The sequence below is a fragment of the Lissotriton vulgaris genome, chromosome 4_1 (genome assembly GCF_964263255.1).
Source record: "Lissotriton vulgaris chromosome 4_1, aLisVul1.2, whole genome shotgun sequence".
Taxonomy (NCBI): Eukaryota; Metazoa; Chordata; class Amphibia; order Caudata; family Salamandridae; genus Lissotriton; species Lissotriton vulgaris.
This window is the reverse complement of record NC_141691.1, coordinates 1,371,211,156-1,371,229,873: the sequence shown is the minus strand read 5'-3', so window position 1 is coordinate 1,371,229,873 and position 18,718 is coordinate 1,371,211,156.

The following is an 18,718-nucleotide window of genomic DNA, read 5'->3' as shown; positions in this document are numbered from 1 at the left end:
CGACCTTAGACACAGGCGCAGAAGGGTCGAAACGTCGACATCCCACAACAGGCCATTGTCTTCTAGGATTTCAAATACTTAAAAGAAACATTGAAAAATCTCTAGACAGCCATGAGGAATGGCCTTGAAATGAATAACTGTGTATATATGTATATATTGATTGTATGATGTGTATCTTTCACTGTACATATGTAAGAAGTTTCTACCACTTGAGCACTATTCACCACTGTCACTTTCTTTTGCACAAAAATTCACGTTGACAGTCTTTGATCTGTACTGCATGAAATACTTGAATGACTCCAATTCATATAAAATATGAAAATGCAATGAATAAGACCTCGAGTCATTAATTGTGAGGTTCTGAATTGTGTTGTCTTAAGAGGGGGGACCTCGAATACAGTAACAGTACTCTACAAATCACTCTTGGTTATCACCCGACAGAACCATTTATTTTATTAACCATTAAAACCATAATGAGCTAGAGTAGGAGAAAACGTACACCTAACACAATCCAAAATTCAATCCATGGTGAAACCAAATATGTTTTTTCAAGTTGATGAAAGAGTTCTGTTATTTTTTCTTCGAAAGTTTCATTTGCTGGCATATCTTCAGGTTCACTGGAATCCTCAGGAAATGTATCAACGTTGATAAAATAGCCAGAGGCAGTTCTGTCAATTGTTGGAATTGCAACAGGATTGTTATTAATCTTTGGAGCTGCTTCTTCCTTTGTCATATTGGTATAGTCAGAGGCTACATCATTGTAGACAGGTGTTTCTTGACGAACTGATATTTGGGTCTCAAGAGGCACAAGTTCCATGGCTTTGTTACATAGTCCTTCTTTTCTTACTGCAGGTTTATCAAAGGTGATAAGTCTTTCAGTTTGAACCTCTTGGATAGTAGCAAGATTTGGTCTTCTGCTACATCTTAGGAGTCCACTGGGCCTACTACTTATTATTGGCCACATGATGTGGTTTGACCAGGTCGATGGACACCACTCTGTTCTTCCTTTTACCAGCAAGGGGCAGTAGTACCACTTATCTTGTTCCTTGGATTGCCAAGACAGGTACTGCTTTTCTATAAGAAGGCCCACATTTCTTCTTTACCACAATCTTTTCCCTAACTAGATCCCCAATCTTTGGAATCCAGACAGGTTTTGCTGGGACAGGTGGTTTTTCTTCAGTGGTCGTTGGCTTCTGTATTGTGTTACTCAGACTTCTTTTTGTTTCATTTAAGTCCTGTAAAACAGCCAAACGATTTTTCACATCAAAGGGTTTTTGTTCCACTACTGAAGTTTGACAATCGAGGTCTTCGATTATCATTCTAGTACCAAATAGTAATTCATATGGAGTGATTCCACCCAGAGAATTTCTTGGCAGATTGTTAAGACTACGATGGACCCTTATTACATGTTTGACCCACCCATCACCCGAACCTAATACCTTAGCTGTTATGGATTGCTTTATGTCACGCTTTTTTCTTTCCACTACCGCATTACCCTCAGGATAGAAGGGACTAGAATACCACACTGCAACGCCCAAGCTAGCCATGGCCTCTTTGTAAGCTCGTGAGCTAAACGCAGGACCCTGGTCAGAATGTAGCGTGCCGACTGCGTATGTGCCGATAAAGACTCGCAAATCCTTTATAACAGTTCTGGCGTCAGCCGAGCGCTGGGGCCACATCCAAATGAATCTTGTCCTAGTAGTTGTGAGACCGCACCCATCCATCGAGACATCGGTATGTCGATAGCCTAATGCTGTCTAGCAATGGTATCTGAACTGGGCTGGCTACACTGTAGTCAGGTATCTGGTGGTCCTCAAAGCTGTGGTATCTGTAACAGGTATCACAGTTTATTCCAAATTCGTAAACTTGGACGCTCATTCCTGGCCACCAGTAAATCTCTTCTAATTCTATTAGAGATTATAAGATCCCTTGATGTGTCAGACCCTCTCCCATATATGCTTCATGAACCAAAGCAGCTCTCCGCTTCCTGTTTGGAATTACTCTGTCCCCCACTCCAGGGTTTCGAGCGAAAGGAACAGAGTTTGCATCAATTATGTTTATACGTAAGTGGATAGTTTAGAGGTAACGCTGCATAGTTGCCTTCCATTGTGGCTTTACAGCTAGTAACGTTTCACCATCTATTACTCTTTTTGAGCGAGCGATTGTAGCTATGGAAGCCGGTTGTACAGCTGCCTTCGCGGCCTCATCAGCCAATGAATTCCCTGCAACGTCAACGCCATCACGCTCATGACTCAGTGTGTGAATCACGTGAGTCTTTTGTAGTTCTTTCTGTAAAAGAACTATTTGTTCCCAAAGCATTTTATGCTTGATTGTGCCACTTTTTAAATTTTGTAACCCGTTTTTCACCCAGCTCTGCAAGTGTTTGTTGTAAGATTCAACGCAGAAATACGAATCGCACACTATTTGTGTGGGGAATTTGCGATCGGTATTTTCAAGCACCCTCTTGAAAGCCTGTAGTTCAGCTCGCTGAGCTGTACAGTCTCTGAGTGATTGAGTTTTAGTGACCATAGGTCTAAATTTACCTTCGTGCCAGCGACCATTACCAATCGTGCACGCAGCACAATAGGCTTGTTTACCCCCAATTCCGGGCTGTGCTGATCCGTCTGTATAGATTGTACATCGGTAATGTTCTAGAGGCAGAATCTCTGTCGGTAGAGGACATTCGTGTTCGTATTGTAGGAATTCTTGTGTCTTCAAATAGGGGTCAAAGACGTAGTCAACGTCTGTTGCAGCAAGAGAGTTAACCCCTTGAATCCATCTTGGAAGTAAAGCTTTCGTCACTGCTTCTAAAGCAGGTACAGGTGTAACGATCATTATGTGTTTACCCTGTGCAAGAGCTCTCTCTTTTGCTACTGCAGTTTGAACCGCTGTCAGATTTTTTTCTATAGAAGTGACATGTATTTCAGCTTGTGTGTACAAGAGTGATTTGTATGCTATTGGTACCTTTTCACCTTCATTAAAGGTCAGGTACGTGAATCTGCATCTCCCTGGAATGATTCGGATCACAAGATTACGCACATTGTCGCGTGTTTCTAACTGTGTTTTTGTCTTTGCACTGAAAGCAAAATTTCTGTGTGTTCGAGTCCAATTAGTTGGTTTGAAATCAGGTTTGATTAGTTAGTAGAGAGGTGAAACCCTTTCTGCGTAGTTTAGAACATAAGTTCTTCCAAAATTCAGGGAACCTAGAATTGACTGTAGGTTTTTCAGCGTCTTTGGAGGCTGGAGCAGTGCACATTTCTCTAGAAAGTTTGCTGCCAGGCTTTTGCCTTCACTTGAAAGTTTGTATCGTAAGAATAGGACATTGTGGTGGGCAATTCGTGATTTTTTAAAATTGAATTTGTACCCCTCCGAAGCAAACCCAAGTATTATGGTGTTCACTCTTTTCAAGTGCACGTCCAAATCATCGTCTGTAAGATTGATGTCATCGACATAAGATAATGCCTCATCATCATACATTTGTAGTAACTCTGAAAATAACCCTGAACTATTCTTGAATCCTTGGGGGAGACGGCAAAATTGTTGCTGTGCCCCCATAATTGAGAAAGTGGTCAAATGCCTGCTTTCAGGTGCAATGTTTTGACAGAAAAACCCATTTGAAATATCTAATGTGGTTTTACATTTCTTCCACACAATGTTATTCATCAATGCTGCACTGTGTGCATTTTGTACTGCAAATGTTTTGCAACAAGTGTTTATATGTCTGTAATCCAAAACTAGACAATATGAATTGTCTGGTTTTGAGACAGGAAACAAAGGATTGTTCATTGATGAGGTGCATGTTTCAATCACCCTTTGGTATTCAAGTTGATTTAAAATCTCCCTGACCTGTTTTTTAGCTTCCTGTTTTACTGGATACTGCCTTTGTGCAGTGGGTTGATTTTTTAACTGGATTTTATGGTGAATCCCATCCTGCATGATTTTTATATAATGCTGAAGCTTGAGCTACTGCCCATTTCCTAGCATATGTGCATTTTTTATTAATTGGAATGTGATTTGAGAAGGCTGTCATACTTATCTCTTCGCCATGTGGGAACTCTCTGACAAATCCAGGAGGCCAGTCTTGTTCAGCTAGAAGAATGTCATAGTCCTTAGAGAGCTTCTCCCAAAAGAGAGCTCTTATTTTTCTAGTTATGTCCGCCTCCATTCAGAGTGTTATTTCATATAACCTGTGGGGTAGACTAACCCTGGTGTCTGCAGTTTCAACTTGAATGGATTCATTCAAGTCCACTGTCTCCAGATGATCCTTCAAGATCTTGCGAACTTTGGTGACTTCTGCTGCGCTGTCTAGCATTGTCTGAGCCCACTCCCCGTTCTTGAGTTGTCCTCAGGATACTCGACATGTCTGATTCTTATGCTTGCTACCTTCTTCTTGGTGAATTGAGTTTTCTTATTTTTTGGAACATGCTGTTCTTCTTTGGACTTCACGCGTTCCTCTTTCTGTTTTGATCGTCCTCTTCTTTCGGATTTCTGCGAGGAAGTCTGAAAGGTACAAGAGGAACGTGTATCAGTATCTTGATATCTGTCAGGTTTTCTCAAATTATCCCTATTTCTAAGGTTATGCCTTTTTTCAGAGGGCTCCCGTTGGGGAGACCTACCTCCCCATTGAGGAGATCTTCCTCTGGACTGAGAATGTTTCTCTTTAGGAAGTATCTGTTTAGTATTTTCCCACTTCTTTTTAGGAGTAGTGAGATTATTTTTAATAAAAACTTTATCAGGATTTTCTGTTAATTCGGGTTTTACTGGTTTCCCACCCAAACTATCTCTTCCTAGCACTTCATAAGATTTTTCAATAATTCTAGCAAGCTCATATGGTTGGCCTGTTATATCTGTTTCTTTTATTTTTGGCGGATTGCCACTGATGCTGCTTCACCTTTAATGTTGGCTAATAGTGTCGCTGAGACCTGTTTGAAATCTTTTAGTAATTTCATACCAAAATTTAAAGCAGGTTCAGGTCCATATTCATTTTGAATCTGTCTTAGGACGTCAGGTATTACTGCCATTGACGGAACACCATGTGTTTTTGTGTAGATTGAAGCAAAGACTGTACCCCAAGTGTCACAGTCCTCCACGTGTGGTGCAATCCCCATTGGTAACCAGATTGACAGAATTCTGTGTTTCTCATGAGGTGTACTATCAGGGAATATTGCCTCTATTTGAGTAATTTTCGGAGCTAACCAGAAAGGAATGTGTTTCCTCTTTGCGGGCAATTTACCAATGACTGATTGTATAGTCTGTGGTGTGATTTTGTTTGTATTCCCCTGGTGAGGGGTGTGCTGTGGAATCCTTACAGCTGGTTAGGCTGTTAAAGTCTGCATGACATATTGAACCAATTGTCTGTGTATTTTAATTAACTGTTTCAGCTGAGCTAACAGTTCTGGACCTGTCATTCCGTTAATGTCAGGGTGTGGTGTGTAGCTGGCTAGTACCGGCCATGTTGCTCCTGGTCTACCTAGTGGACCGAGCCTGGTAATGTGATTTTGATGTTGTAGGGCACCTTTAAACCAGAGCTGATGCTCGTTTTGTTGAAGACCTTTGTCTTCTACGGCTGGTCGAGCTGCTGCTGCAGTTCTATGCCTTTCTTCTTCACTATCCGACATTTTTGTCGACAGGAAGTTTTTGCAGAGCAAAGTTTCAAGGAAACAAAGATTAGGTGCACAATATTTTGGAACACTGTATCCTTCAACGTTGAAAAAGAAAGCCTACCCCTTATTTGTAATGTGCCTTGCTGAGGATTTTGGACCCTAGCTCAGGTGGCACCTATAGACACTTTGCAAACCAGGGATTTTTTTTTTTAGTGGTTCAAAAATACTTTATTCGGTATTCTTTCATAGAAACCATAAAGGTAACATTTCAAGATACAACACATTTGATGTCTTAAAAACAATAAATTGATAACAGTGATTCACAATAAAAACAATTTAAAATGGCATTGTTACAAGAAGGGGGGGCAAAATGAACATTAGAAAAGACATTTGAGGCACAGTAATTTTAAAAATCCAAACATTTTCTGTAGTTCATTGTGCATTTCAGGAAGCCGGCCACAAACGGGATACAGTCAGGTTTAAGCAATTGCAAATAAAACAGAGCGGGACATACTTGTGCAAAATTTAGCTTTTTTAAAAGGGATTTCAAATAAATAGTCCTGGGCATTTCATAGTATTTACAAAAAAACATGAAGTGAAGTAGGTCCTGTGGAGACTTAGAGTTGCAGCCACAAGAAGTCAACACACTCCCTTTGTGACTGCCCCTTGGAACTGCTAATAAAAAATGCAGAAGGTTAAATCTGAGCCTAGTTAGTAGAAATCGCTCATAAGCAGGCAGCGGCCACAATAGATACGGCTCAATATCAGGAGTGGTTTTAAGTATCAAATGTGTCCACACACTAGATTTCAGTAGTTCTTTCTCATCTCTTTCCATTTTCCTAATTTGTGTGAACGAATGTTTTACAAACGCGACATCCAGACTATTGATACCTTCAGGATTTAAAAACAAGTCCAAGCGTCCCAACTCATGAAAACTGGTTTTTAGGTATTTGAACCAGGGGATATTTATCATATGATCAAGGCTCAGAATCTCTCTAAGTATAGTGTGAGTGAGATTTATGTGTTTGTTGAGCCAGCATTGCAACCAGAATGTAAGCGGACGTAAAGTCAGAGTGTCACTTAAATAGGGCATGCCTGTTTCCTCATGGACAGACAAATTAGCAGTCCCCTTTGGGACGCTCAATAATTGTTTTAAAAAGTTGTTTTCTGTCACCTGAAGACCCTCGAGACCACAATATCCCCATAGATCGTGCCATAGCTTGCTATAGATATGCACTTGGCCTGATACATTTTTAGCATTGCTGCCAATGGCCGGTTGCCCATTTTGGCAGCAAAGCCAAAAAGTGCCGCATTTGCCCTGATTACCTGGCCCTTTTTTTTGTTTAGGAGTGAAACCCAATTAAGCAGATGATCCAGCAGGACGCCCAAATAGGAGAATATTGTACAGTTCGGCACCCTCACTCCGTTCACCACAAAGGAGTGCTCTCTTTTAGGACGGGGCCCTATGTGCATCACGTAAGATTTTGAGTTGTTTATGGACAGGTCACTCTTGTCCATGAAACCGTGAAATGCATCAAGTAGTATTTGGAGTCCTTTTGGGGTTCGTGCTAAGAGGACTGCGTCGTCCGCATAAAGCAGGACTGGCAGTCCTCGCATTCCCACATAGGGAAAGTCAGCCCCAGTTTCTAGCAAGGAGCCTTCCAGATCGTTAATATATAAATTAAAAAGGAAGGGGGCCAGTATGCACCCCTGCCTGACCCCCCTTTCGATATCAAAGTTCCTCGATATCTTCAGGTCATTGGAATATCTAATGTTGGCCTTGGTGTCTCTGTGAAGATCCCTCAAGAGGTCAACCAAGGCGCGCTCCACCCCCATGGCCTCCATGGACCACCACAGCTTTCCACGATTGACGCTATCAAAGGCAGAAGAGAGGTCCATGAAGGCCATGTAAATGGATCCAGAGCGAGCCATGGTGTACTTCCCTATGATGGAATAGAGGTTTAGACATTGGGCCATGGTAGAATGCCCATACTGAATGTCCGAGATAATGTTGTTTTCCTCAGCCCAGGTACATAATCTTTTAAAAATTGCCCCCCCAATGACCTTAACAACAGAGTCAATCAGAGAGATTGGCCTGTAATTTAGCGTGCTGTTTCGGTCCCCTTTTTTGTGCACAGGGACAATCGTCGAGACGCCCCAGGAGGCAGGGCATCCTCCTTCAGCTGCAGCGTTACCCACGGCAGTCAAGATCTTGGCCCAGAACGAGGGTTTTGATTTAAAAAGGTCCAGGGGGATACCATCCGGGCCTGGTGCTTTTCTGTTGGTCAGGTTAGCAAAGCCCCCCTCAATTTCGTTCACAGAGAACATCAATGTTTCCTTATCCGTGAGCCTACCATGGGGGTCTAACTGGCTCGATGTGTTTTTAAATACCTGCAAAATGAGACACCCATTCATTCTCAGTTATAATGGAGCCCACTTCTCCGACCCCTTCCGCTAAAAAAGGTGATCGGTTAATTGCGCTCCAAAATCTGGAACTGCTAGATAGAGTCACAGGGTCTAAAAGCTCCCTCCATAATTCTTGTTTGACTACCACTTTGCGATTAGCTAGAGCAAGTTTATAATTTTTCCTGAGAGTGCAGATCAGAACTCTATCTCTAGGTTTTTTTTTAGCCCAGCCTTAAGCTCACTCGCTGCTTTGGAACAGAGGTGACAGAACCATTTTGGTCCCTGAGATGTGCTAGTCTTGCTGTGGGCAAGTAACATGCCGCTTGCTTTGGACGCAATGCCTTCAAATGATTTTAAAATGCATGTTGGTGAAGATTCGTGATTTTGGCAACAGCTAAATTCTGCCTCACAAGCGGCCATCAAGGAGTCGAGGAAGGTGGACGGGATTATCTGGCACCACTTAATGCGACGCCCTCCCTCTGAGGGTTTTAAGTTTTTGCAGCTGCGCACTCTATCTTTGATCTTCATTGGCACCCTCCTATAGTCGAACACACAGGATTATGGTCACTGTATGTGCTTGGAATGATGGAGAATCCCTGAAGGAGGGGTAGAATGGATCTAGATACTAATATATGATCTATAAAGGTCCCGCTGCCTTGGCCCTTAAACGTGGGCTCCCTGAAGATGCAATGTGGGGCAACAAAGCTCATTGTAGAGAATAAATCATACTCGTCGAGCATTGCATTGCATTTAGAGCACTACCCTGTGTGGTATGCTTGAAATGGATGCCCGATATCAGTGGACAACCCAGTTTCACCCGGGCATTAAGTTTTGGGTCTCCACATGGATGAATGTTAAAATCTCCTGCAATGAGCAAATTCTTTCTAAATGAGCCACATTCTTGTTTAACGTAGCTATTCAGTTTTGCCAGCCCACAGCCTTCCTCCTTGTTGGTGGCGTTGGGGTGACTTGTGTGGCTCTCACCTGGTTCTGTTACCCAGAATCCCTTGCAAACCTCAAAACTTGTCTATAAACACATTTTCCTCACATTTCTGTGATGGAAAGCTCTGGAATCTGACGGCAGCAAAAACCTCCACACACCCATAATTTCCCTAAGCCTCCCTATAAAAATGGTATCTCACCTGTGTGGTCAGGCCTTGTAACCAGGACAAGAAATGGCCCAAAACGCAACGTGGACATATTACATTTTTCCACTGAATGGCTGCTGAGCCCGGGACCAAAAATGCAGGTGACCCCCTTGCAAAACCAGGTTGCTTTGTGATCGAAAATGTTTATGCCTCCACAATATGTTTTGAACCTGTTCCTGTGGTGGGCACTTGGCCCACCAACACAAGTGAGGTAACATTTTTAGCGAGAGACCTGGGGGAATGCTGGGTGGTTTGATATTTGTGCTGGCCCAGTGATCCCATACCTTTTGCACACAGAACGGTGAGGAAAATGTGATTTGAATATTTTAGCTAACTTTGAGGCTTGCAGGAGATTTGGTTAAGAAAGCTTTGGGTGATCCAGGCAAGCCACACCTCCCTGGCCTCCGCCTGTTGTCTAGTTTTCAAAAATGTCTAAGTTTGGTAGGTTTCCCTAGATGGCCACCGAGCCCGGGACCAAAGTCACAGGTGACCCCTTTGCATAACCAGGTCGTTTTGTGATCAATAATTTCGATGCCTTCACAATATGTTTTGGGCCCTTTGCTGTCGCAGACACTTGGCCCACTGTTGCAAACTCATCCTGTGCCCTGTGCTGTGTCTAAATTATTTACTGAATTGTTGTTTTTAAATGTGGACATACCTGTCTCTGAAGTTAATCTTGTCTGCTCGCAGCCAAGCTACCAAGGGTTGAGCATGGAAATAATTTATTGAGACCTATTCTGAGCTCTAGACTGTGTTAGTGGCCTTATTCCCAGTATCCTCTACTCATCAGGTAATTACCAGTAACATCCTATGAATACATCTTTCAACAAAGGAACCCATCTTTTCAGACGCAGAATCCTATGTTGTCAACCTGCGTAACTGCTGTTCACAAGCTGGTTCCTGCTACTGTTGTGTTCTGCACAGTCTGCAACTGGACATCAATTCCATTTCATGTTTGTATGTGTCAAACTGTTTATTCACCTCCCAGCTTGCTATCACTGTAGACTGTTTCTCAGGCTTTGTTATTGGGGCAGCAGGTAAGTTCTCTTTTATTTTTTCCGTAATTCTCCCCCACACTCTCCCATCACTTTTCAGTTATAGCAGCCACCACTGAACACAAACTCAGTATTTAAAATGTACCCCAGTGGTTGGGGTTTGCTTTACTAACAAGAATGTATTTCCACCCCCAACACACCCTTTTTAACAACAAGATAATGAAGAACTGTGGAAAAAACAATATGACGTTGTAACCTAAACCATGCAGTTTGCTTGCAGCTCCTTGATGACAACTCACACTGTGCTTTATTAGAATTGCAAGTTATGAACTGTAAGTAACAAAAGAATGTATGTGACAAAAGAAGTAACCCACTCTGCTATCCTCATAAACTACTGTTTTTTGATCTGCACGGAAAGAGCAGAAATGGGTGTTTAAACGTGGTACTAATCGGGTGGGCCTTAATGCCGAGATACCCTGGGCCACCCTCTAATTGGTATCGATACACCTCAAGTAAGTATGGTATTCTGGTGACAGGTATGGTCTGCCTATTTATGCCTGTTCCACAATATTGGCGATCATAATAGCCTCATTCAGGCAGACTTAATACTTGCCTGGACATGATGATCGTCTAGGCATTATACGTTAGGCATTATGTTGCCATCTGTCATGTCAATGTTGTTTTAGATTATTTAGTGGCACATACGTAAAGACCTGTTTATTTAGCGATACTTGGTGTATTGTGTGCGCAAACATCATTCCTAACTGTAGTTAACCTAGATACCACAGCACAAGCTGTGTTACATCGCGGCATTGTCTGTGTCAATAAAGCTATGGGGAGCTGTTTTAAAAGATCGCCGTTGAGGTTACGGAGACTTGTTTCAGGGTTTCCTAGGCAACGCTCTTTTCGTGAACTCTCTTTCATTGGATAGTCTGCCGAGAAAGATCCAATCAGCTTTCTCCTTACTTTTCCCAAAATCGAGGGAGTCACATGGTTGTATTCCAACCAATCACGGGCTTTTACAAATACCGGACCTCGGGACTATGGCGGTACCTCCCCAGACGGTTCAGATGCCGGTTTTGAAGTACCGACGGTTAGGTAAGCCAGCGGTTGCAGGTCCTCACGCTTGTTCAACCTCTGTAATGCGCTGTGCACTTGTGGAGCTTTTTATTTAGAAGGAGCGAGATATCTCGTTGAGTTACGAGTTTGTCAGTCAGTTTGAGCCACTGCAGTGCTCTGCTGACGGGATAACATTTATGAGATTGTCACTCCAAATAGCTTAATGGATGGAGGTCTCTAGTCAGCGCTTGGCTTTGTATGGTCAGAGTAATAAGGATGGGCTAGTCTTTCATAATTCTTGTTCACTTGCCCTTCCTTTCCAGAGCGGTGCTTCCCCTTTTCTTCCTGTGCCAAGGCCAGGTGGGGTGAGGTCAGCATCTCTTACAAGTCCGGTACGATACTTTGTTTGTCTATGGAATTGGTATGTTTGATCCTATGACATTTTACCAGCATGCAGCGTTTGCGTAATTTTGCACAAAATCCTGGCACAATATACTTAGTGTTCATGTATAAACCTTGTATCAGTGTTGTGGGTTGATGTAGACCTGGTGTCAACAGCAAGGCGCCCATTGGATTAAACCACGTTTTTTTGTCTCTGAATTACACAGATACGACTTGAGAGACAACTGGACGATACGGACACCTAGTGGATTCAGGTGATCTCTGTATTCGTTCCCCTACACACTTTTTCATTTTATTGTTCACTGATTATTGTTTATTCACTTTGCAGTAGCTATTAGTTGTTGAGGTCCTGAAGAAAGCAAGAGACAGAACATGCCGTTATTTGCTGAAACATGTACATTTGGGCAGTTATATGTTTAAACTGTTACTGACTACATTTTAATATTGGAAGGGCGGCTAGCAACAGAATAAATGTTACCTTTACTACTTGCTCATCCAATTTTATGACACTTTTTTCCCCTTTTTTACTCACACACCTTATTGCACTGCAACATCAGTCACCCTGTTGTTTCAAAATATTTCACACAAAAAGTAATGGGACCTTAGAAAGGCCTGTCTGACCAGGCGAGGGCCTTTTCCTTCTAGGCCCTCAACTGCGAAGACATTTGCCTCCCTCTGAGAAGGTCGCAAGTGAATCCCATATGATGAAGGGCGGTTCCGTGTGGTGACTGATGGGCATCCTTGCCTGACCATCTCATAGGTCTCATGGTGGGTTGACCCGAGGTGTTGGGACACGTGGTAAGGTCTGGTGTGCCTTATGGTTTACATTGTTGGTTTACATCCCCTTTTGTCTAGACCCTCTGACATTCTTGTGTAGTTGGGGGTCATTCGGGGGATGCCATTTACAGGTAAAACATTTTATTTATTTATTTTTATTTAAGAAGTTTTCTAAAGCGCTGGCCAGACCCGGGGGTATTGAAGTGCTTTACAGTAGGTGCATAACAGATAATCATCAGATAAAAAATAGAGGAGCAACATATCAACAGACGAGCATCAAAATAAAGAGCAACACATTGTAGTGCAGGACATTTTTGCCTTCAATGTTCTTCGGAGAGTTAGGCTGGAGCAGAGCTCAATGCTTGCTGTCTGCCCCATTCTATCCACTTCCTAGGGAGTGGTTGAGGAATAAGGTTTTAAGGTGGCTTTTGAATTCTACAAAGGAGGGAATGGTTCTGATGTAAGGGGGAATGGAGTTCCAAATTTTTGGAGCGCTTCCAGTGAAAGATCGATCCACAGTTTTTTTTCTAGTTTTAGGTGGGATGAGTAGGAGGGAGTTTAAGCTTCTCAGGTTCCTGGATTTGACGGCTTTTATGAGCTTTTTGCCAGGTACTCAGGTTTGCCGGTGTGAAGGGCTTTATGGGTGAGTCAGGCTGTTCTGAAGCTAACCCACATTTCGACTGGAAGCCACATAAGTTCCTTGAGTGATGGGGCGATATGATCGAATTTCTTGGTACCGTGATTATTCTGGCAGCCGCATGTAATGTTGTTTTGATGGGAGCCAGATGTGATTTAGGAATTCCTGCGAGGACTGCGTTCCCATAGTCCAGTCTTGACAGTACCAGAGATTGGGTGGCCTGTTTGAGATCATTGGTCGGAATGTAGGGTTTTATTTTGTTCAGTAGTCTGAGGTTAAGGAACGCACTTTTGGCCAAATTCTTAATGTGTCTCATCATGTTCAGTTTTGGGTCTAGGGTGATGCCTAGAGATTTGACAGAGTCTGCTAGAGTGAGATTCCCGTTGAGCGCATCGATAGCCTTTAACCATTCAGTGATTTGGGGGTTATCTTCCTTGCTCGAGATGACGAGTGTCTCAGTCTTGTCAGGATTTAGTTTCAAGTGGTTGCATGTTAGCCAGTGTTGGACATCTTTCAGGACATCATTTAGTCTTTGAATGTCTTTGAGAGAGGTAGTTTCCAGATAGATCTGAGTATCATCAGCGTAGAGATGAAAGTGAATGTTGGCTTTTCTGAGTAGTTTGGAGAGAGGTTCCATGTAGATGTTAAAGAGTTGAGGTGAGAGCACCGAGCCTTGAGGGACTCCCTAGTTAACTTGCTGGAGATCGGAAGTGAAGTTTTTGATTTTTATTTTTTGCGTGCGATAGTGAAGGAAGGAGGAGAACCATTTGAGGACTACCTTGCCAAGACCAGCTCTTTTTTGGAGAGCCCTTATGAGAAGGTTGTGATCAACAGTATCAAATGCTGCTGAGAGGTCAAGAAGAATGAGGAGGCAGCATTGGTCAGAATCTAGTGATCCATGTATATCGTCCATGATGTTGAGAATCGCGGTTTCTGTGCTACAGCCTTTTCTGAAGCCAGACTGGTGGGGGTTCAGGAGGTTGATGTTGTCCAAGTGATGTGTTAGTTGATGTAGTATGCATCTTTCTAGTGTTTTTAAGAGAAGGGGAAGGTTCGACACAGGTCTAAAATTGTTCAGATCTGTCCTATCTAGGCCGGTTTTTTTCAACAGGGGGGTGACTTGACCCATTTTAAAGCAGTCAGGAACCACTCCGTTTTTCAGGGAGCTATTTATGATTGTGCTCCAAAGCGGTGAAAAGGCTTGCTTCATTTTTTTGGTCAGTAGGGGAGGAATGGGTTATAGGACATGAGCTGAGGGTTTGGAGGTGGAGATCAGCGTGATTATTTCAGTTTCTTGAACGGGACGGAAACTAAATCAGGAATTGGGAGAGGAACCAAGAGAAAGATCATGCGACCCTGCCGCGATGCTCTTCGTAAGGTGCATGTTGTTGAGGTCCAGTGAGAGTTTGATTTTTATGATCTTGTCGTTGAAGAAGTTGGCGAAGTTGTCACATAGTTCTTTGGACGCCTGTAAGGAGGAGGACATGGGCTTGGAGGTTTGTTGTCTGATGATGCTATAGAGCTCCTTAGGTCTGTTTTTGGCACTGTCCAGCGCACAGCGGAAAAAGCTGGATTTCTTGTTTTTTTATGTGGTTGTTGTACTTCCTACGGGCTGATTTGAGTTGATCACGGAGGATGGAGGTAGGGTTGTTTCTCCACTTTCTTTCTTTGGCTCTTAGTTTTCTCCTTTCGAAGTTGAGGTCAGAATTGAACCATGTTCTGGATGGGATGGCTCTGCTCTTTTTGAGATTTAGAGGAGCTATTTTGTCAAGCATGGAGACTAGCTTTGCATTGTAACAATCAGTGAGGTCGTTAGTGGAGAGGAGGTCATTGGTGTTAAGGAGAAGTGAGCTTATCTGTTCTTCGAGGACTCCAAGGGAACCTGAGAGAAGTTTTTCAGCCATTTGGGAGGGGGTCTTGCAGAGGTGATTGGGAGAGAGTGGGATGGTTAATATGAAATAGGATCATGTGGGGGTCTGACCAGTCGACGGGGAGTATGTGGTTGATAGTGATTGTGTTTCTTTGAGCAATGACAATGTGGCTCCTTTGTAATGTGTCTCCTCTGTGCAGCACTGCATTAAATTGTTATCACAGAGGAGACTGGATAGCGATTGGATTAGCGGGTTTTTGGTCTCATTCCACCATAGGTTCAGGTGACCATGAATTAGATCGTTGGTATCACAGAGTGCACCCTGAGCTATCAGGTCGGATAGTTGTTCTCCGAATGTGGCGGTTTTACCTGGAGGATGATGGAGAAGGTGACAAAGTAAAGAACCATTATCTTCGGTCTTGATGTTGGATGAGAAATGTTAAATGTTGTTAAATGTTACTGGATTTCTAGAGCACATGGCTGCCCGTGAGCGTCCCAGCGCTGAATAAGTACAGATGGAGTCGTAAGGGGTAATCACGGGAACAGCCAGGTTTTCAGAGATTTTCGGAAAGCCAGAAGATGCGGCTGTGCACGAATGTCTTGGGGAAGGGAGTTCCATAGTTTGGAGGCGTTGTATGAGAAACGCCGGCCTCCTGATCGTGCTTTCTTGATCTTGGGAAGCAGAGTTAGGTGTGCATTGGAGGAACGGAGAGGTCTGGAAGTAGTGTAAGGAGTCACCAGATCTTTAAAATTGGGAGGGGCCTTGCCGTTGAGGATCTTGTGTGTAAGACAGAGCGTCTTAAATTGCACTCTTTCTACCACGGGTAGCCAGTGGAGTGCCTTGATAGCTGGTTTAGCCGAGCACCGGCTCTTGGTATTGGTGAGGATCCGTGCGGCCGCATTCTGCACCACCTGCAATTTAGTAGTAACTTTCCGCGGGACACCAAGGAACAGTGCGTTGCCATAATCCAGGCGTGACAGGATGAGGCCTTGGGTAAGGAGTTTCCTTGATGGAAAAGGGAGAAGCGGCAGGATTTTCCGGGCAGATCGTAGAAGCCCAAAGCAGACCCCAGCCGTTTTCCTAGCTTGAGTATGCATGGTAAGGTTTTGCTCGAGCCAAAGACCGAGGCTTTTGATCTCGGTTTTAGGGGTAGGAGGCTTACCCATGCATGGGGGCCATAGAGATTCTGGCCGGAAATGGTCCTGATTCCCCATTACCAGTATCTCCGTCTTGTCGCTGTTGAGCTTTAAGTGCCAGCTGTCCATCCAGCTGACTATGTCCTTCAGACAGGAATACAGATTGGAGGTGGGATTTTCCTGCTGAGAAGGAGAGACTACCGGCTGGGTGTCATCAGCGTACGTTAGGAGTTTAATCCCATGGGGGGTGACTATTTTCTCCAAGGGGGACATATACACGTTGAGGAGCGTGGGGCTCAACAAGGAGCCCTGTGGTACTCCGCAACGTATAGGGGTCTCCCTGGAAGAATAGCCACCCTCAATCACCTGGAATGAGCGATCGTGAAGAAAGGATTTTATCCAGGTCAGGGCAACATCTGCAATCCCAAGCTCACTGAGTCGCTGGGTCAGGATTTGGTGGTTGACAGTGTCGAAGGCCGCGCTCAGATCCAGGAGGATCACTGCCACGGATCCTCCTGAGTCCATGATCTTACTGGACTCCTCGACCACCGTCACCATTGCTGCTTCTGTGCCCTGGCCGGTGCTAAAACCCGTCTGAGATGGTTTAAGTAATTCATTTGACTCCAGGTAGTGGGAGAGCTGGGCATTTATGAGTTTTTCTGTCATTTTACTGGTACAGGGGAGGAGTGAGATGGGCCTGAAATTGGCTAGATTGAGAGGATCCAAATTAGGTTTTTTCAGTAGTGCTCTGACTTTCGCCTTTTTCCAGCTGGGGGGGACCACTCCCGATGCCAAGGAGGCGTTGATCAGGTGTACCATAGGTCCGAGGATGGTAGGTGTTACTAGTTTTAAGATTTTAACTGGTGCAGGGTCAGAGGGTGAGCCACTTTTAAGGGATTGGAGGATAGGGGCCAATGTTTCTTTATTGATGGCAGCTAACGTCTCAAGTCTCGTGATGGGGTTCTGGGCTTGTATTAGGGGCATAGGTGGTAAGTCTAACGGAATGGGAGGGAGTTGCTGCAGGATGTTTTGAATTTTTTGATCGAAGTATGTGGTCAGCTTATCACAATGGTTGTCTGCAAGGACAGATGGACAGGTGGACTCCGGGGTTTTCAGGAGTAGTTTAAAAATGCGAAAAGTCTCCTTCGACAAGCAGGCTGCAGAATTAATTTTTTCTTGAAAAAACGAGGTTTGAGCATTTTTCAAGGCTTTTTTATAATTGAGGATAGCCAGCCTGTACTCCTTCTTGCTATTGGGGTCGAAATCTTTCCGCCAGGTTCTCTCCGCCCTTTTGCATTGTTTCTTCAGAAGGCGGGTTTCCTGTGTGAACCATGAGGAGGAAGTTTGTTTACGGACTGTCCGATGCGGTTTGCAAGGAAGAATGGTATTAAGGGAGTTTTCTATCCAAGATGAGAACTCTGCGTCCGCTGTTACCGGGTCGGTGGCAAGGCTGGGCCTGGAGAGGTCTAGGGTGTGTTCCCATTTTTTAGGGTCTAATTTAGCCCAGGGGCGTGCCGGTCTACCGGGTAATGGAATGGGAGGAACATTGGTCGGAATTTCCCAACTGAAGGGAATGAGCCTATGGTCTGACCAGGGCAGAGGGATAGGGGCGGCGATTTTCAGGGTATTAATGTTACAAAAGATAGGATCAAGTAAATGCCCATGATTGTGCGTGGGTTGGTCGTTCTGCAGAAAAAGATGATGAGTGGCAAGATCTAAAAGTATCTCAGATGCGGTATTGTCCTCCTTGTTGTTGAAGTGAATATTAAAATCCCCTAGGACAAGTAGGTTCGACAGGGTGCTTGACATGGCGGTAGAGAATTCCACGAGGGAGCTACAGAATTGGCCCAAGGCTCCTGGGGGGCGATAAATAAGGGCTCCTGAGAGTGATTTACAGGGTGAGAGTTGAATGCTAAAATGAACATTTTCACAGTTCATTAAAGGGCTGTCCAGAAATCTACATGAAAGTTGTTCCTTATGGATAATAGCTATCCCTCCTCCCTTCCCCTTCACTCGATCTAGGTGTTGAATAAGATAACCCTGCGGTAGCGCCTGTACCACATCAGCGTCTGAGTCTGGAGTGAGCCAAGTCTCCGTGAGAAATAGTATCTCGAATTGCTCTTCCTCTAGCAGCATGGAAATTTCATGGTATGTTTGGGCAGGGATCTGCAATTTAGTAGGGCCATCTTAATGATGGTCCGGGGGGCTTGAGCTTTCAACACCGGGATGAATTTAAAAGAGCAGTGCGCGCAGTGGGTAGAGGAACTCTCTCCGTGGGGAATGATCGTACAGAGAGGCTGAAGAGGGCGGTGTAGTTGCATCAGAGTGTCTCTGGAATATGAAGTAGTAGGTTGATTAGAGGAGCCCAGGGTGGCTGGCCCTAGGCCCGTCCTGGCGCGGATGGGCGCAGACGGGCTTGCCTTAGGCGCGCCCGCTGCGCTCGTCCGCTGCGCTTCCTCCAAAGACTTATTTGTAGCGAGGAGGAGGGGTTAGAGGGGGTGTGGCCTCAGAGGAGGCGTGGCCTCGGTGCACGCCGGCAATGGCGTCCACGAGTGGTGGTTTGTTTGTGTCCTTGACAGCGCTAAGATCCGCTGTCCAAGGAGTAAGAGTTGCTTTCCTGCCCTCAAGTTGCCAGGTAAAGGAATTCTTTTTAAAATAGCAGACAAAGTTTAAACGTGACACTC